This window comes from Myotis nattereri (assembly GCF_964212035.1).
Source record: "Myotis nattereri genome assembly, chromosome: 6".
Taxonomy (NCBI): Eukaryota; Metazoa; Chordata; class Mammalia; order Chiroptera; family Vespertilionidae; genus Myotis; species Myotis nattereri.
The window spans coordinates 17,681,401-17,701,893 of record NC_138081.1 but is presented as its reverse complement, the minus strand read 5'-3'; the positions used below and the strand labels follow the sequence as shown (position 1 = coordinate 17,701,893).

Genomic DNA, 20,493 nt, shown 5'->3' with positions numbered 1-20,493 from the left:
ACAGAAAGAAAAAGGGGTGCCCAAACACAAGCAGGTACTCTCATGCTGTACTCTCTTCCTAGAAATGACTCCCACTGTTGGTGAGTCTCCTTATGGTTCACATTACCTAGCACTGCTCATGTACCAATATGCCAAGTTCAGTCAGAGAAGCACAACCTATGAGTGACATGGAAGGCAGGCCATGTCCTGTAGGTAGGCCTCACAGTCATGGACATCGGCTATGTGGCTTCTATGAATCTTTTGCTTGATGTCTGGGTGGGCAGTTGGGAGAGGAAGGAGTGAAGTGGGAGATGCCAAAACAAACAGGACGGGCAGAGTGCAGCTCTCACCATTTCCAATGGTGATGTTGGGGGCGCCCTTCCCCTTGGAGCTGTGTTCAGACCTGGCCCAGGAGTTGGAGAAGCTGAGGGCCAGGCCACCAGATAAGCTCCAAGAGTGTCTGCCCATACTTTTTGTACCAAACTGGTAGCAAAATAATTACACATACTTGAGTTTGTGACAATTCTCAGGTAATTTTTATAAGTATTTCGATTTTTTTTATTTATTTACTAGAGGCCCGGTGCATGAAATTCGTGCACAGGTAGGGTCATTGGGCCTGGCCAGTGATCAGGGCCATTTGGGCCTTCTGGCTGCCAGCTGGGGCCTTCCTTTGTTCCACACCACCCCCTGGTGGTCAGCACATGTCATAGCAAGCGATTGAACTCCCAGTCTCCCGGTCGAACTTCTGAGGGGACAATTTGCATATTAAGCTTTTACATATATATAGATGCTTTTAAAGGAGATATAATTTACATATTGTGAATCTTAGGTGTAACTATGATTAGATAAATACATAAGTCTATGTACACATGCCCTATCAAGATGTAGCATACTTCTAATATTCCAGAAAGTTTCCTCCCTGTTACATGTGTCAGTAGATCATTCCTTTTCATGCTGAGTAGTATTCTAGTGAATATTTCTGTACAAGGTATTTGGTGGAGGGGATGTGATTTCACTTGGGTAAATACTTAAGAGCAAAATGACTGAGTTATAAGATAGAGGTATGTTCAATTTCATTAGAAACTTCCAAACTATCTTTCAGAGTGAGATGTTATGGGCTGAGTTGTGTCCCTCCAAAATTCACATGTCTAAATCTTGATCCCCAGTACCTCAGAATGTGACTGTGTTTGGAGATAGAATTTTTAAAGAGGTAATTAAGTTAAAATGAAGACATTAGCATGGGCTCTAATCCAATATGATTGCTGTCCTTATAAGAAAAGGAGCTAAGGATGCAGAAACACACGGAAGGAAGACCATGGGCAGGCACGGGGAGAAGACAGCCATTTATAAACCGAGGAGAGAGGCCTCAGGACAAGCCAACTCTGTCAGCACCTTGACATCTTAGACTTCAAGCCTCCAGAGTTCTGCAAAACACACACAAAAAAATCCATTGTTTCAGCGATTGCCAACCTTTTGGACCTCACGGACCACCAGTGGTCCGGGAACCACTGGATCGCAACCACTGGTTTAAGTCACCTACTTGCTGGTACTTTGTTATGGTAGCCCTAGCCAGCCAACTAAAACATGTTAATTCCATTTTTATACTCCCTTTTTTATATGTCTGCGAATTCTGTTTGCTCCACATCCTCGCCAACACTCAGTGTTGACGGCATTTTTATTTTTAGCCATTCCAGTGGGTGAATAGTACATATTATTGTAATTTTCATTTGCATTTCTGAGTGATAGTCAGCACAATTTTGTGCACTCATTGGCCATTCATTTATCTCCTTTTGAGAAGTGCCTGTTCAAGTTTTGTCTTTTTATTTATTGAGATGTAGAAGTTCTCTACATATTCTGTACACAAGTACTGAAACAAGTAATAGATTGCAAACGGTTTCTCCCAATCTAAGACTTGTTTATTCATTGCCTTTGCAGTAGCTTTTAAAGAGCAGAAATTTTTAATTTTAATAAATTATGTATCATTTTAATAACTATTAATTTCTGTGTACGCTCTAAGAAATCTGTCCCTAGTCCAAAGACATTTTAGAAACTATATTTTCATGTTGTCTATGATCCATTTTAAATGAATTTATGTGTATGATGTGAGGTATAGAATATGGTTAATTTTTTTCATATATATTCTAGCACAATTTGTTGAAAAGGCAAATTTCATTAAAATTAATAAACATACTTGGGTGAGGATTAACAACAATAACAAAAATCCCTATATCCAGACATTAGTTAGATTTCTCACTTTAAGTTACGGTTTTCTTTACCATTCTGTTTTATAGTTTTTAAACTGTCTTTTAATTGAAATCTATACCCTGAAAATTTTTTGCAAAACAAAATCTAATTTGTAGGAAGTTTTGGAATGAACCTTTTAAAGTAACACCTGAGTGTTACTTATTCCCAGGGTCTAAGTTCTGCATGCCTATTCCCAGCATGATTTGCTATCCTACAGCTTCTGTTCCCAAATTTCCATATTTCTTTGTAGCTAAAATAATTAGCTTACTTAGTTGAACTAAAATAATCTTACTTACTAGAACTCCTTTATTGGGTGTCTATTCCATTTGATCAATAATAAAAGCCTGAAAAGGACAGGTCTTCTGTTTTGTCAACTTTTTTTTACTTAGCTGCATGGTGTGAAAAACTTTTCATGTCAACAGACATATATCTGAATACTTTTAAATGGCTACATACTCTTCTATTGAGAATTAAAGCATGAAATCTAACCAGTCTTCTATAATTTGACTTTTAAGTTTCAAGGCATTGCTGTTCTCCCACTTGACTGAACAGCCTGTGTCTTGACCAGTGCAGGAGCAGCACTGGGTGGTACCCATCCACGCTGCTGAGTTTGACAGAGGCCACGCTTCTAAGAGCCAGATCTTAAAACTTGCATACTAGTTATCCCGATCAAGGATGATTGGGTTACTCTTTCTAAAGCCATAGGCTTGAGACATTTCTTACTAAAGTGTGTTGTTCCCTAACATTAATTTTATTTTTAAACTTTTTTCAGAACTAGCATTCACACAGCCCTGGCTACTGAACTCAGGTGAGTGTGGTTTGGGGTGGTCTGCTGTGTTTCTCCCTTAGTTTGTTTTCCCCCAATTCTTACAAAGTCTTTGAACGGAATGGAATTTAAAGGCTCACAGTGTCTGATTAGCCACATTAATTATTCCAGATCAATTGACTTCCCATGACTTTAGGTCATTTAGGAGGCACAGTGACAGGCAAAGGACTGTACTCTACAAGAAAGACAGAATGCCCTTGGCGGGTGGCTCAGTTGGTTGGAGCATTTGTCATTCCATACTCCAAAAGGCTGTGGGTTCAATTCCCCATCAGGGCACACATCTAGGTTGTGGGTTTGGTCCCGAGTTGGGGCTCAACCAATTGATGTTTCTCTCTCATCTCTCTCTCTCTCTCTCTCTCTCGCTCAAATCAATAGACATATCCTCAGGTAAGGATTTTTTTAAAAAGACAGAACGAAGAACTAAGAAATTTCTGTCAGTGTCAGTACAAGTCACTATACCGCTCTGAGCATAATGCAAGGGTCAGGCTAGATATGCTCCTGTATTCCCCTAAATTCTAAGATTCTGTGGCCCAGTTAACTGTGGGAGAATTCAAACTTTTTCCCTATAAAACTTAATCACTTATTAAGTTAATTTGGAAATTCATACTTTTGTTGGACATAACATTTTGGGGAGAAAAAAGTAATTCCCTTATTTATGACTTTGAGGTTGCTATACAGTGAGAAATTAATTCTACTTATGCTTGGGCTTGGGTGCTCATTAAAAAAAAACACACATTCTCAGCATGGGAGCTCTGTGAATCAGCACAGCCTTGCTGTCCTTTTAAATCATTCAACTGAGTTTAACAGCAAGTGTTTAGTTCAACTCATTGACTGAAATTCACCAGTCCAAGCCACTGTAGACTGAAGATATTCTCGGAGATAAAGGAAATGATTTTTTTTGCCTTTTTTCATTCAGATGACTGGCTGAATTTATCTCCTTTCCCTGAGTTTGAGGGCTCTTTAGCTCTTCTCTCTTCTCATTCCTGGTTGCCTAGGGCACATGTGTGCATTCGTGATGTGTACGAAAAGGTCTATAGAAAAGTCCAGTTGAATGAAGATTCTACAAGACATTAGACAAGGAAGTGGAGGTCAGACCTCAGAGAATTAAAGATCTTTTCAAAATGTTCCTTATTATTTCAATAGTAAATATCAATTTTAATACAGAGAATAAGATGATTTTTATTTGCATTTCCCTAATGATATCTATGTGCGGGTTTATTTCTGGGTTCTCTATTACATTGATCTATGTGTCTATTTTTATGCCAATACAATACTGTTTTATTTAGTAAAACAAAATATAGTTTGAATAGTCGAGTCGTTTGGTTATTTGGGGTCTTTTATGGCTCCATGCAAGTTTTAAGATTTTTTTTTTCTATTTCAATTAAAAAAATGTCATTGGACATTTGCTAAAGATTCCATTAAATCTATAGATGGCTTTGAGTAGAATGGACATTTCAAGACTATTCATTCCTCTGATTCATAAACATAAAATATCTTTCCATTTATCGGTTTCTTCAATTTTTTTCATCAATGCCTTATAGCTTACAGTATACAGATGTTTCACCTCCTTGGTTAAATTAATTTCTAAGTACAGTGGGGCCTTGACTTACGAGTGTCCCGACTAACCAGTTTTTTGAGATACCAGCTGTCTCTGGGGTGATTTTTTGCATTGAGTTGATAGAGTAATTTGAGTTAACGAGGTCCTTAACGAGCTCTGTCTCGGAACGAATTAAACTCGTAAGTCAAGGCCCCGCTGTACTTTATTTTGATGCTACTGTGAATGAGATTGTTACCTCATTGTTAGTGTACAGATTTTTTTATATTGATTCTGTATCCTGCAACTTTACTGAATTCATTAATTAGTTCCAACAGGTGTTTTTTTTTTTTTTTTTTTTGGTGGAGTCTTTAAAATTATTTATATATAATATCATGTCATCTGAAAATGAAACAATTTTACCTCTCCCATTCGGATTGAGACACCTTTATTTATTTTTCTTGCATAATTGCTCTGGCTATGACTTTTAGTACTATGCTGAATACAAGTGGCAAGAGTGGACATCTTTGTTTTGTCCCTGCCCTTAGAAGACAAGCTTTCAGGTTTTCACCATTGAGTATGATGTTTTTTTTAAATGCTTTTTTCTGTGCCTATTAAGATGATTATAAGATTTTATCTTTCATTTTGTTAAATGCTAATATGGATGTGGAACTATCCTTGTAGCCCAGGAATGAATCCCATTTGCTGAAGGTATGTGATCCCTTTAATGCATTGTGGAATTTAGTTGCTAATATTTTTTGAGAATTTTTGCATCTATGTCTATTAGGGTTATTGGCCTATAATTTTCTTTTCCTGTAATGTTCTTGTCTGATTTTGTTATCAAGGTAATACTGATAAATTGTGTTTAAATATGATCCTTTTCCTTTTATTTTTTGGAAGAATTTGAGAAGTATTCTTTAAACATGAATCCCTCTGGTCCTGGACTTCTGTTTTATTTTGTTTTTTATTACTGATTCAATCTCCTTATTAGTAATTGGTCTATTCAGATTTTCTATTTCTTCATGATTCAATCCTTTTTCCTAGGTTGTCCAATGTGTTGGTATACAATTATTCATAGACTATAATCTTTTGTGTATCTACTACAGGTTTTCCCTTTGTGGTTGCCATGAAGCTTACATAAAATATCTTATAATTATAATATCCTATTTTAAGTTGATAACTTTGAAAGCATATGGAATCATTATTTTTTATTGTCTTCTGCCCTACATTTTAGGTTTTTAATGTTACAACTTACATATTTTTATATTGTGTATCTAAACTATTATAGTTACAGTTGTTTTTGTTTTTTTAACATTTAAACTAGAATTGTGACTTATGTACCACTAATACAGTAGTCGAGATTCTAACTTTGACTCTTCATTTACCTTTACTAATGAATTTTACACACTCATATACTTTTACGATGGGACAGTGTTCTTTCATTTCCACTTGTGGAATGCTCTTTAGTATTTCTTATAAGGCAAGTCTATTGGTGATAACCCCTCCCAGTGTTTTGTTTGTTTGGGCAAGTTTTTATTTTGCCTTCATTTCTGAAGGCCAGCTTCGCCAGGGTGATAACTTCCTGAGGACTCCAAAAGGGACAATAGCAGGGTCATCAGGCTGGGGATATAGGACGTGACTGACTTCAGTCCCCTTCACAGGAAAACCAACTATCAGCTATCTGTAGACAAGACACCATCGTGAAAATCTCACCTGAGAAGTGCCCTGACTTCATAGATCTCCCAGTCAGACCAACACCATTGTCTGCCTTCCCTGCCTCCACCAGGGCTCATGTACTGAGAAGGAATCAGCGGAGGCTTTTACACAGAGAGTTGGTGGTTAAAATGCATCCAGAATCAGGGCCAGGCTTTCTCCAGATACCTTGTTCCTCCCACCTTCAAGATTAAAGCAATTTAGCACACACACACACACACACATACACACACACAAATTTAACAAGTTATCAATTTTTCCTATTGTTTGAGGGAGAAAAAAATGTCTCTCTAGTTCACTAGTGTTTTAAACACGAGGAGTTTTCAAGTGCAAATGACACATTTTTTATTTACTTGCAGTCTAGAACATACAAGGAAAAGGTAAACAGCATAAAACACCTAAGTGAATGAAAAAACAAAATTAAACGCACATTCCATGTGCCTCTATAATCACGTTGCTGCTGCCACCATCCTCAGCAAAAACTGTGCCCAATTAAAACCGAAACGTCACAAAACCTTGAAAACGAGTCTGCATACAGAGCTTCATAAACTTGGTTGAGAAGTATTGCTCTCCTGAGGAAGAGGAAGGTCAAAATGCTGTGCCAGAAACTATCTGTGATGGCTACACACTCCAAGTTCAGGACGACCCTCCTGGGACCTTCAGCTTTTAGGTTGTAGAGCTGCATAAAGTTGTGTGTTGTGTCCTACTTTGGCATACTTTGTCTTACTGTTTCTCTACTAAGAACTCCTTTTAAATGCTGTTTGTTATTGTAGCAATTTTGCTGTGAAGCTATACTCGAACAGTTCCAAACTGTACAGATAGATGAAGCTTCTCCTCGCAACAGGTTTCTTATTTCCATGTGGAATTTCGTATCTTGCAGTGTCTTGTAAATAAACTTTAAGTTCCACCCTTTAAAAAACGTGACCAATTCAATTATAACGCTTTTAAAAAAATCATATCTGCCCTCCATGGTCTCCTCATCTTACTTGAAAGAATAAGTATAAAAATCCAGAGATAACCTAATCCTTGTAGGTAATTTTGAAGTCACCCAATTTTCTGTATTAAGCTTCAAAAAAAAAAAAAAATAACACACACACACACATTAAAATTCTAATTCTTTTTACATGAATTTGGGGCATCTAAGGTTGTGTTTTGTGACGATCAACACAACCATCTTATTTTGGTCATTTTTTTTCAACCAGTGAAAAGGCAACACAGCCAAACCACTGATGTAGGTACCTCCAAAATTTAAAGCAATCCAATTTTAAAAACTTTTTATACCTCTTCTTCATTGAACCAGAACACCGGTTACCAAGAATCTCAGATGAGTAGGGGAATAACTATTAATAAATTGAATTCCTGTCTACACAATGCCAAAACATCTAATCAGTCTGGTTTAAAAAATTCCAACCCAGATGTTTGGCACTGCATAGACTCAGCATCCCGATTACTGGCTGAACTTGTGGATAAACTGCTGAAATGGACCAGATGTTTCTGCTCCTGAGGGCCCCGGGGCCTGGGGGTCCTTGGGGACATCGGGAGAAAGCAAACGTCCCCATTGGACTGTCACCACCTGTGTGCCTTCCCTGGAAACTGAAGTGGGTGTGCGACAGCGGGGTTGAAATTAAAAATGTCCAGGACTGCCTTAGGAAAATTCAGGGACAAGTATGAGGAGGATGTAACGTGATAGTTATCTGAAATCCATGTTTTGGGAAGTCACTGAGTCACATCTATCTTGAGGCATTGTGGTTGCAGTTCTAAATATTCTCCCCCTCGAGACTTTCTCTTTCAACCCAAGTTCTTAGCCACCCTTCCCCAACCCAGGGTACAGTGGGGTTTTTTTATGGGCAGCAGCTAAAACTGAAATCTAGAACTTTCTGTCTTGCCCACTGCGGCCACTTTGTCCCTTCCTTGCTCCCTTCTTCCTTTTTTATATTTTTCCTTCCCTACGCTGTGCAAAGTGGGGGAGGGAGAATAGGATTGAGCCAGGGATTCTGCTAGTGCAGCCCAGGCCATGGGCAGCCCTGGCAGAAACACGCGAGGCCAGAAGGGACGGGGCAGGTGGGAGGGACGCAGGCGGGGAAGGGACAGGGACGCTGCTGCCAGGAGGACGCCCGCGGGGCTGCCAGCAGGCGGAGGCTCAGAGCGGCCTCGGAGGATATTAACCAACAGGATGGGACAGAACCACAGAACCCGGAGTCCCCTCCAGCGAACTTGTCTAAAATGGGGCCCTGCAGTTAACTGAGGGCAGCAGGAAGGGATGAGTTTCCAAAAACACCATGTGATTACCAAGCTCCTGACTGTATTTAGAAAACAGCTTTTGGCTTCCGTCAGAAAAACTCAGATATGCATTTGATCCGTTGTGCAATTTTTGTTTTCCGAGAGGGGTTTGTTTGGTTTCTTTTGAAAAACGTCATTAACAGGTTTCCTTCGTGCTTGTGTGTTCTGGAGCCTTCCCTGGGACACTCTGCCACTCCGTAAAGGAGGAGGGAGGCCGCGATTGCTGTCTTGTCTCCCTCCAGAGAGACAGTCCAACAACCTCCAACCGCCCCTGGAGGAGGCTCGCTGCGTCTCCCATCAGGGTGTAGTCAATAGAGCAAGTGAAGTGATGTGGGCGAGAAAGTAGAAGAAAGAACCTTCCCAGGTCCTGCCTGGAGCCAGCCCTACTCTGCTGGGCTGGAGAAATCACAGCAGCCAACTTGAAAGAACCCCAGCGACACTCCCACCCCCTCCCAAAACACGAGGCACTCCCCCCCCTCCCCATCTCAGTAAAAGATGGCAGAGGCAGACAGGGACTTTTAAATACAAAAATAAAAAGTATTATTTCCCTCTCTCTGCATTTAAAAAAAAATGCTTCTCCTATTTCTAACCACCTCCCAGCCCTGCCCGGCTTTCCTCTCCCCTCGCCCCCTTGCCCCCTCCTCTCTCAGGGATTGGCTTTATTTAAAAAACTATATTTCTGCCCAGGCATTCAAAAATGCTGAGTGCCTCAAGCAAAGTAGTAGAATAAGCATGTTTCTTACTGCTTCTTGGCAACTCTGCGGCCCGAGACCTGCTTCCAATTAGAGATCATGTGGCTTCAGTTTAGTATTATCATGAAAATGAAATTACCACTTTAGAAAAGTCAAGTTATTTTGGAAGTGAAAACTGCAGGTCAGAGCCCACCAAAATTCCAGAAAAAAAATGTTGCTCAAGGAACATCTCGTGGAAGGGTCACAGTGGCCCAGCTGATAAACGCCCAGGGGCTGTGACATGTGCCGCTGCTCCGGCAGGGATCCCAGGCCAGGGCCTTGCTGTGAAGGCCAAGCTCATTGTCCTTCAAGAAAAGGCATCTCTGGGATGGTACTCTGCTTGCAGAGAAAACCGCCGGCTTCTCTCATCCTCCCGCGCGCTCGAACCCTGCTGATCGCCACCACTCACCTGGCTGGAGCATACTCTCCCTTTGCTGGCTTTTGCTCCACTACGGTCCCTAGGCCCCTCCCCAACAAGGCTGTAAATTCCTGAGAACAAGGGCCGTGTCTTTACTTTGGTGTAGCTTCATAAATTCTTAGAGCAGGAAGGGGCCTAGTCCAGTTGTTTCATGTTAAAGATAAGGCCGATTAGCTAGTTTCAGGCAGACACCCTGTGAGGACCAAGGCCTCTGGGCACAACAAGGCCGGCCTTGAAGCGTGCTGCAGATCAGACCTGGGAAACCTTGTTACCTGCCCCGGGGGTCAGGCCCTTGCGCTTCAGAAGGACTGGGTTCAGATCCTGGGGCTGTCACTAGCTAGCTCTGCGAATCAAGGCAAATGGCTTTAGCGATGTAAGCCTTTGTGTATTCATCTGAAAAGCTGGGAAAATATAACTATGCATCTCATGGTTTTGCTGCGGGTTAAATAAGATAATGTATGTAAAGTATTTAGTCTGTAAAGTGAGTAAGCACTAAATAAATGGATATTGTTTCATCATCATTATTATTTGGCATGTGTTTGATGGAACGCAAACAAAGGCTTTCTTTTATAGAAAGCTCCACAGCCTGTCATATGAAAACACGGGTTTATTGGGAGGAAATGGCCTGTATCAGCTTTCTGGAACCATCTCTGTTATTATGAAATTCCAGGAACTGGAATAAAATAACAAGAGGGCGAGTGGGCTCTTCACAAAGCCACTGGAACCAACCAGCCCGTAGATCAACAACGCACTGGGCACCCTGGGTGCGTCAGGCGCTGGGCCTGGTGCTGTGGGAAAGCCGGGAAATGTTGAACGTGGGCTCTGTCTTCAGTCTCCTAATCTCGGTGGAGATGTAGAACTCATGGGAAGGAGACTGACATGTCAGCTGTGTGTAACGTGTCTCAAAGGGTCTATGGAACACAAGTGCTACCGAAGGTCGGCAGACACAGCGGTGGCTTCCAGGTGGTGTGGGCAGGGAAAACGCCACAGAAAAGGTAAAACTTAAGGTTGGTTTGGAAGGACCGGAAAGACTCACTAGGTGCAGACGAGGAAGCAGTGCTCCTCATGACAAGGGAAGAGTCTGTGCAAAGGCCCAGAGGTAGGGAGTTCGAGGTGTGCTTACGGGCAGCGAGTCCAGATTGGCTAATGTTCACGGTACGCCTGTGGGCTTAGGGAACATCAGGTTAGAAAAGTTGCTTGAGAATGGACTGCGAAGGGTTTTGAATGCTTGGCTTGTGGTGCGTCTTAGGATGGTCGCAGAGGATGGGGCACCTTTATGCGGCAGATGTACCGCCTGAACAGCGGTGCTCAGCAGCTTGGCTCACTCTCCGGACTTCATCCTGCAGCTTGAGGACAATGCGCTCCACTGGGAAGCGTTTTTTGGAAGCAGTTGCCAATTCAGTGCGATAACCGAGCACCAGGTTGGGTGTTTTAAAGCCCTGGCTCTTAGCACCTTCAGAGTTTAAGGAATGTTGGTTCAAGTTAACAGTTTTTCTAGGCTGACTGGGGGACGTGGGGGTGGTGGGATATCTCAGACTAGAATAGTTGCCTAAACTTTCCTGCAGGCTGTTCTAAATTTCTCTTTAATAACATGATGTCTGCAGAGTGTATGGAAGGAGGGCCAGGCTATGAGGCTGGGGAGAGGGCAGGAAAGGAAGGAGGAGGCAGAAGAGAGGGTTCGGTCCCAGGCCCTTCGTGTTCCCTTTCCCTGCCTTTGAGAACAATTGTTCTGTGGCTTAAGTCAAAAATAGAGACAAATCTATGATTGAGCCAAGAAAAACTCTCCTGGCTGTGGCACAACATTGAGTCTAAGAGGAGGTGGGGCAGGAGGGAGTGGATTACAAGAGAAAATAGTGCTGTGTGGTCCCCTCACAGACGCTGGCAATTGTTGGGTGAGTTTGGGTATCACAGGCTACTTCCTATGCCACTCAGCCCTGAGCCTTGAACCTCTGTCTCGGGCAGACGAACCCACAGCGCCCTGAGGCCCCCAGCCTCCCCTGCTCTGGGCTCCACGTGTCATAGCTCCTACCGTATGTCAGGGAAGTCAGAAACTCAAAGGAGACCAGACACGTTCCGCAGGCTGCAAAGGTGTGGAGCAGATGCTGGGGGTGGGGGGGCAGAGAGATGGAAACAGATGCCTGGGAGTATCTGCCATCAACACCTACTTGTAGATTCAAGTTTGAGCCGTCGTTTGCAAATGCCTGTGTAAAATAATCCATCTCCCATGACCTCAGCGGAACATGACTTGGCTGGCGGGACGGAGCATACTGAGGAGCAGAGCAGCTTGCCCAGATCGTCCCGGGGAACAGAAGGATCCAAGGTGGGCCCCCTGCTCTGAGGCGGGAGGACACGGGGAGCTCAGGTGTCCCATGGCCCCGCTGGAGGAGCCTCTTCAAACCCGCTGTTGACTAGAGGACACAGGAGCCATGGGAGGAAGAGCGGGGACGGAGGTGGCTCTTCCACACACTTTCCCTTAGAGGGCACCAGGGAGGAGCCTCCCTGTCCCCCCTCCCACCTGCCACACTGGGACACCCTCAGAAGAGCCATCTGTTCCCTAAGAGGGCACAGCCCCCAGCAAAGCCTGGTGATCCCACAGCTTGCTCCCCACCCCGGAGCCATCAGGCCCAGGGCGGACTCCCATGGATGTGCCCAGAGTCTCGGGAGGCCCAGCCATGAAACCAGAACAGGAGAGAGATTGCTAACAGGCAGCCCAGGGTCCTTGGACTGCAGATGTGGGGAAACGTGCAAACACAAACCATGGCAGCTACCAGAGCGGGTTTCTGGGCCCCTGGGTGGCAGCCAAGATGAGCTGCATTTAACCATTTTCTCTCACCGTGTAAGTTCTGCTCAGACTGCTTCACTCCGGGCCTCATGTGGGATGTGAGCACCACAGGGGCACCGGGATGCCGCAAATTCAGCCAGGACAGGAGTGCCTGGGCCCCTTGCCCACGGTCCACAGGCTCATGTGACATGCGGGACATGCCCACCTCCCTCTCTCCTTGCCCCTTCCCGTTCTCTCTCTCTCTCTCTCTCTCTCTCTCTCTCTCTCTCTCTCTCTCTCTCTCTCAGAAAATGCCTGTGTATGCACACATGTATACATATACGATCCTGTATGATCTACAAAATGGAACATAATATAATAGGGTACAATATAATATGACCTGTGAACCAGCACAGAGGGGGAGACCCCAAAACTGACTTTCTGGGTCAAGTTAAGTTTCTCTAAGCTGACTGAGCATACTTTTCAAAGGGCACTTTGAAAGCCAGCTCAGAGGGTCCCTGGAGGCCTCTGCCCCTGCAGTATAACACATCCTGGTTATATCCTACCCTATTGATGCTGGAAGGACCAGTGTCCCGAATACTCTTTACAGGTGGATTCTTCTACTCAGAAATCCAGATGCTTCCGTGACTGTCACATGTACAGGCCGTCAGGGACAGGTTCCTAGGTCTGCAAATGGTTGGTCTCAGATCATGACGTGCATCTAGTGGAGGCGGCTCACACCAGAAGCTGGTGGAAAAGAGCTCTAAGCAGCCTAAGCCCATCTGCCTCCCTTCCTTGACCCCCTCCTTGCCATCTCACCTCTCCTGCGGGCTGAGTGTTTTAAGAGTGAGCCATTTCTCCCCACCTCCCAGCTCCACCTGCATCTCTAGGTGGATGCCAGCAGGAGCACACCTCACTCTGCGAGTTGCTAATGCCTAACCCTCCTGGTCTTGTTCTATCACTGAAATTTAGAAATTCTGATAAAAATACGCAAATATCTCTGGGTATTCAAACCAACTGGTCAGACTACAAAATTTAAGTTTATGGATCACCTGAACTATCACCATCATCTTCTGCTACTACTGTCCATGTCAAATTCCCTCAAGTGGTCTAGTGTTCATGAATTCTTTAGCAAATGTTTATTGAGCACGTACTATGCCAGGCTCTGTATGTTCTAGGGCCTGGGAATAAGGCAGTCAGCAAAACTGCCCAAGTCCCTGCCCTCATGGCCCTCACACTCAGATCGGGCAAAAGATAGTAAATGCTTTGAAATATGGCTGAGGAGAGAAGTGCCAAAGGGACATATGGAACTGGTCCAGAGGATGGAGGGGGAGCTGGCCAAGGGAGTTGGGTAGCACTGCAGATGGCAAGGGGATGGTCAGAAAAGCCCCCCTAAAGGGAGACACCTGCTAGAGACTGAGGTGTCGTGAGAGGCATACATGAGGACATCTCATCTACAAAACAAAAACTGCCCTAGCTGGTTTTGCTCAGTGATTAGACTGTCGGCTTATGTACTGAACAGTCTCAGGTTTGACTCTGGTCAAAGGCATGTACCCAGGTGGCAGGCTCCATCCCCGGCCCCTGTTGGGGTGCCTGTGGGAGGCAACCAATTGATGGGTCTCTCTCACATTGATGTTTCTCTCTGTCTCTCCCCCTCTCTTCCATTCTCTCTCTAAAACAAACAAAAATCAATTGAAAAAATCCTCAGGTGAGGATTAACAAAAAATACAAAAACAAAAACCTCTCCATTCTCCATGGCAATGAAAGGTAGTGATCAAATGGAAGGTAGTGATCAAAATTAAAGTCCTTGGCAGCATTACAGCACGTAACCTTTTATCGTGTGCTTTCCACTACGCTTTCCTTCATTTCTCACGATGCTATGAAGTACCATTTGTACTTAAGATGCTGACATGGAGTCTCCGAGTGGGAAAAGGACTTTCCCAAGGTCAATCAGAGAAAACCCAGTGGCAGGGCTGGGTCAGAACCCACCTATTCTAATTCCCAGCCAAATGCTTACTAGAATAGATCATGTTGGATAATCCTGATGTGAGGCCTGTGGTACTTCAGACGTCAATCAGAGATCCAAGCCTCAGAGCTTAAAGTCGGCTCAGATATACATCACTGTGTGCAGGTCCATTCCCTTCTAGCTTGACCTAAACCATAGCCACATGGCTACAAATAGGCAAATGAGTTACCAAAGGAATCCCACTCTTAGACAAATAGGAGCTGACTATATTAGGTTAAAAACCCAACAAAAAGGAGATAAAGAAGAGAGTGTGCCTACTATGTCTATTATATTTGCGGGAACTACTATATGGTATGCGTATATGTGCATTTGCTCCATTGTGTTAATGTTATTAAATACATTGCTTCTGGACTCTGAACACACGAGTCCTCACTTTCCCCATAGATAACGGACTATAAGGTGGAAAATCACCAGTCCTCTGATTTTGGACAAATCTTTTTTCCTCTCTGGCCTCCGTTTCCTCTTTTGTAAAATTTTGAATTAGATGGTCTCTAAGTTTCTTTTTCTTTCCCCTTCTGGCATCCTACAATTCTATATAAATATGCATTTTTTTAAAAAATAATAAACATAGATTTGGTTACAGATCCTACGTAAGCCCGTGGTGCTGGGCCATGTCATACCTGGCTAGAAACGTTCAGCAACACCTTCTTACCTTCCTGATTCATTTTCCAACCAAGAGGCTCTTTCTAAGCTAAAACCTCCCCCAGCTTCCCTGGGATGTGGCCCAGAGTATGTTCATTTTTTTCTAAGTCTGTGTCAGTTGCTGACTGAACAACTGAGGCAGGGGAAAGCCTTTGGCAATGAGTATGGGAATCAAAGGGAAGCATGGGAGAGGGCCAGAAAACAAGGAAAGGAGGAGAAAGAAGAAAAGAAGGTGAAGAAAGGAAGGCAAGGAAGCGGTGGGTGGTGGGTGGTGGGTGGTGGGAGATGGAGCGGTGGGGGCAGGGACAGGAAATGTCCTCGGAAAGCATTTCCAGAGCTTTGTGATGTGTTTCTGGTGGAAGGCATACGGGCTTCATTAATGAGAAAATGCGTGTGTGTGTGTGTGCGTGTGTGTGTGTGCGTGTGTGTGTGTGTGTATCCTGAAACACGTATTAATCATGCTGGTGACGAGCAGATGAAATCAATGATTCCTGAAACTTCCTCTGGAATCAACTGGCGAGACCACGTACGTGATGTTTCCTCAAACTGGCCCCGACGTGTCCATCCTTCGCAGGCCGCCTCCCTCTCTGCTTACCCCTCACTCCGGGATGCACCCCCCAGTCCTCTTCCCTCAGCCAGCCCCGCGCTGGCTCCCCTCCTCTCTGCACGGGGGAGGTTTGTGTCATCTCCCCAGCCTGCGTCAGCCAGGGAGAGCTTTTACTCCGCAGCTTTCACACTTTTACCCTGTGCTTTGAGCTCTTCATGTCCACTTTTTTCTCTCCAGCTCTTCATTTCACTGAGGTCTTTCTTTTTATTTTCACCTTTACCTTCACCCCCTATCTTCCAGAAATAATCTTCCAACTGGGTGTAGGTATCCCTATGGGGCCCAAAGACTTTCCAGGGGGCACACAGGGGAGAATAATTTAAGAGAATATTTTAGACCTTCTTCATCCATAGATGCTTCGTAAACCAGCACCCCCACCTGCGTGTCTGTTCCTCACGTCCCTCTCACAGTCACCGTTTTCTTACTTGACAAAATATGGTGTGTTTTCTGTCCCTCCACATCATGGCATGACCTTGATGATTAAAAGCTCCTAAGAAATCAAACAAGGGGAAAGTTCAGTAATGCATTGCTCCAAGAGAAGCTCCTTGACAGCAAAACAAGGTGGGCTTTAATAGGAATCATTAAAGGGGTAGAACCTTATTTCTTCCAGAAAATCAGTTAATGATGGGTATGCAGACAAAGGCTTGTTTGTTTTGCTTTATTTTGTCTCATTAACTTAGAATAATCAATAAGTGGATGTGACTGGAGAGAAGGAATCGATCAACGTCATCCCTCGGCAGTGATCAGCAAAGTTTTCTCTTAGGAGTGATTCTGAGGTGCATCTTGAAGGATGAGTAGGAGTTAGATGAGCAAAAAAGGTATTTAATGACCGGCAGAAAATTTCATGGTGAGAAAAAAAATATAAGCTGGTTTGGAGAGAAAGCCTAGAGCTGTAACTATTGGAAGGGACCTTAGAGGAAAAGATGGAAGTGAGACATTGGAAGGACTTTGACTTTCCCCTTGTTCTCCCGTTCCCCCTTTTTCTTTTTCTTTTTCTTTTCTTTTCTTTTTTTTTTTCTGGCCTGTGGGGCCAGCTACATCTTGTAATTTTATAAAGGGCTACCAAAGAAGGTTTCATGGAAGAGGTGAGACATGGCCTGATTCTGATGGAGGACTGGACTTAGATAAGTACCAAGGAGCAGAGAGAACCTGCTATGGGGAGCAGCAGATTGCCAGAGGTATGGCAATGGAGGAGTGGCAATGTTCAAGGGACATCGAGAAGACCTGTCTGTTAGAGACAAGGGTTGGAGAATATTAAGAACTACAGGGAGAAAAGAATAAGAAATTTGGTTTGGGCCAATATTTTACACCAAAAGATTTCAGATCCATCAATATTCTTGTGAGCTCCTGTGTTCTTCTTAGCCCATCCATGATCATGTTACTCTCTATTTATCACCCACTAATAGTTTCCTCTTATATTTTAGATAAAATCAATACTCTTTCCCATCATCCACAAAGCACCACCTGATCTGGCCTCTGCCTATCTCCCTGGCCTCAGCTCCTACCCCCACAACGCATAGCACTCTGAGCTTATTTCCTCAGAACATCCACCTCCTTCTGTCCTCGGATCCCCTACACAGCCAGGCTTGGTGGGTGGAGGAGGGTGAAGACATATTCTAGGCAGGATTTCCTCAACTTGCCTCGTTTCCATTTGAGGTCCTTCTTTGTCATCACTCTCGGGACACCTGCTTGCTTCACATCATTTATCACATCGTGTCATTACAAGCCTGGGCAAGGAGTTGGTGTGTGTATGTGCATCTAACTAGAACACAGAAGACCTCGTCTGTGTTGCTCCCCAGGTCCAGGGTCATGTCTGGCGCAGAGCCGTCACGCAGTAACTATTGGCCCAGTGAGGAGGTGGATCTCGGGTCCACCCTGCGCTGGAGTGGCGCCCATCACAAACGATAAGGACTGAAGCTTGAATGTGGTGCTTCTACAACTCAGCCTGGACTGAGTTCTACAGCAGAGTATGTGATTAAAGCCACGTCTCTGTGGCTTTCCACTCACCCACCTGGGACACAGGGGCCCACAGAGATAAGCACACCCGCTAACTGACTATGAGTTAATACTTTCACAGCCATCCCTCAAAACAAGGAAGTAACAAAGGAAAGGGAATCAGGCCTGGCCTGGCATCCCTGTGCTCCAGAGCTCAATGGCTACATAATGCTTTTATTGGCAAGTCCCCACCACAAACATAAGTTTTGTTTTTAATCATCATTAATGGGTAAGAAACCTAGAGATTTCAACGTGCCTAGGGTCACATGACACATTAACAATGGAACTAAGGGTTCAAACTCAAAACCACGGGATAGTCAACATATTTATGGAAGGGGCATTGTTCAAATGTGAGCTCTTTGGTTTCATCTGGTGATTTCATTCCGATTGAATGTGGACTTAGAGAAACCCCAGTCTGGCAGAGGGCTTAAAACTCAGCATGTAAGAGGATTTAGGACTTGCTGGGTTGATGCCCAACTCAGTGCTGAGGGCAGACAGTGCGTTCAGAGATAATGAATGCCTAAGAAGGGTAACCTTTTTAAGAGAGGGGAAGGGGGAGAAGAGAGAGCTGGTAGGACTCAGGCTGGGACACTGGGAGCCCCAGGAGGCCCCTGTGTGGGGAGAAGTGGGTCAGTCTCTAGTAATTTTAGAAACTCAGAAGGGTGGTTTTTAAAATGGGGTCAGTTGGTTAGAGTGTTGTCCTGTACACCAAAAGGAGGTTGTGGGTTCAATTCCTAGTCAGGACACATATCTAGGTTGTGAGTCCAATCCCCAGTCATGGAGCCTATGAGAGGCAGCCGATTGATGTTTCTCTCTCTCTCCTTTTCTCTCTCCCTTCCTCTGTCTCTAAAATCAATAAAAACATATTCTTGGGCGAGGATTAAAAAGAAAAAAATGGGTCATTTGAGCTTTGGCTCTTCCTATGTTGGTGACCTCAGAAAAGTGATGTAGCTAAATTAGAGCCCTAGCTGGTGTGCTCAGTGGTTAGAGCATTGGTCCATTCACTGTAGGTTCTTGGGTTTGATTCTCAATCAAGGGCATGTACCTGGGTTGCAGATTCAATCCCTGTGAGGGAGGCAACCAGTCTCTCTCTGCCTCTCTCTCTCTCTCTCTCTCTCTCTCTCTCTCTCTCTCCCCCCCCCCCCCCCCCCCGTCCCTTCGACTCTGAAAAATCAATGGAAAAAAATATCCTTGGGTGAGGATAGACCAAAAAAAAATCAGTACCTACTTCATGGGGTTGTTACACAAATTAAGTTGGGCAAAACTGACTCCACTGCCAGTTTTCATAAATAAATCCTATTGAAACACAGCCACAGCCATTTGGTCACTTATCTGTGGCCGTTTGCACACTACAGTGGCAGCATTGAGTGACTGCCACACAGAGCATGTGGCCTGCAAAGCTGACGTATTTCCTGTATGCTTCCTTTATAGTGTTTACGGATCCTTGGTGTCAAGCATTTATTAAAATGTGTGCACATTGAATAAAATACATTCAGGACACAGCCTGGCACTATGCAAGTGTTCAATAAATATTAGTTCTTACTATGTAACTCCCTCCTGTCAGATGAAGGCCCAGAGAGGGTAAGTGATTTGCCCAGGGCTGCTCAGCTAGGTAATAGCAAAGAAATAGGGTTCAAGAAAGAGAATTAGGTGCCAAACAGGGCTATCAGGAAACCTGACCCCAGAGAAATGCCTGCCCAGGACACAGGAAGTTCAAGTCAAGGAACTCTGCATGTCAAGTCCAGTGTCTTGTGAGTTGAGCTGGATATAGAACCAGAAGTGACTGTAAATCAAGAATAAAGAGCTAAGAACAGTGACTTGCCTCATGTGTGTCCCCTAATTAAGAAAAGCCAGGAAGAAAGGTCCAAAGCGAAAGTTTTTCAGAAAGAAAGCCTTTCTTTGACTGCCAGGTGATGGTTGTGACAAGTTACCGAAAAGTAATAAAAAACCAGGTGGCAAATCTTCATCTTAATTAAGGCTAGGGACTGTCTAGTCCTTGCAATCTATGATTTACATTTCAGGAAAGTGGACTGGAAAAACTTTCCATTCAATTTGGATTTTTTTAACCCAATGTAAGCAATGAAGAAAGGCCTGATCAATGACAGCATTTGAGTGTGACTGAGGGGTGGCAGTATTGTACATCTGAAACTCGTAAGCAGCAAAGCTGGAGACAAAAATAACCTTCTTACGAGGGCTTATTTTATTTTATTTTGTTGCTCACTCAGTGGCATCTAACACAGGGATGGCAAATACTGGTCCTGTAAATACTGATGATATGTGGTCAACTCCTCTGTTGATTTTGACACACTTTCCCCAGGATCTCAGACGGCTTCAGAATCTCTGCAATGCCAGGCTCTAGGAATCCACCAGGTGGCATGTAAGATGAAATATATATATATTTTTTTTGTGGGGGCCATTGCCCTAAACATCAAGTTTATTGTGTTGTTCTTACATTCCAAACCCAACCCCCTCTCCCATGGGGGACAGCAGAGGGATTTTCACAGTACCTGCATGCCTCCCCATCAAGCTTCCCCCTCTTAAGCCTCAGTCCCTCTATCATGTGGTCCACTGAAACGGAGGCAGGGACAAAGGCTGAGGAGAATGGGAATTTCTCCTTGGAAGGACAGGAGGAAGAGCCCAGAGAACTTGATAACTCCCCACCTCCTGTGCCCTAGGAGAACAGAGATCAGCAAATAGTCCATGACATCCAGCCAGTGGGCTGGGGGAAGAGGAAGATGGC

At 44.1% G+C, this 20,493-nt stretch overlaps 1 pseudogene across 1 annotated transcript in view; it reads right to left on the bottom strand.

Annotated features, from left to right (window-relative positions):
- Window positions 1-12,706, bottom strand: part of LOC308521579 (uracil-DNA glycosylase-like) — a 102,943-nt pseudogene extending 90,237 nt beyond the window's left edge. The window contains exons 1-2 of the transcript in view: window positions 12,559-12,706; window positions 11,017-11,178 (exon numbers count right to left, since the gene is read on the bottom strand). The product of the transcript in view is annotated as a uracil-DNA glycosylase-like (transcript). The remainder of the gene's footprint in view (window positions 1-11,016; window positions 11,179-12,558) is intronic.
- Window positions 12,707-20,493: the final 7,787 nt, after the last annotated feature.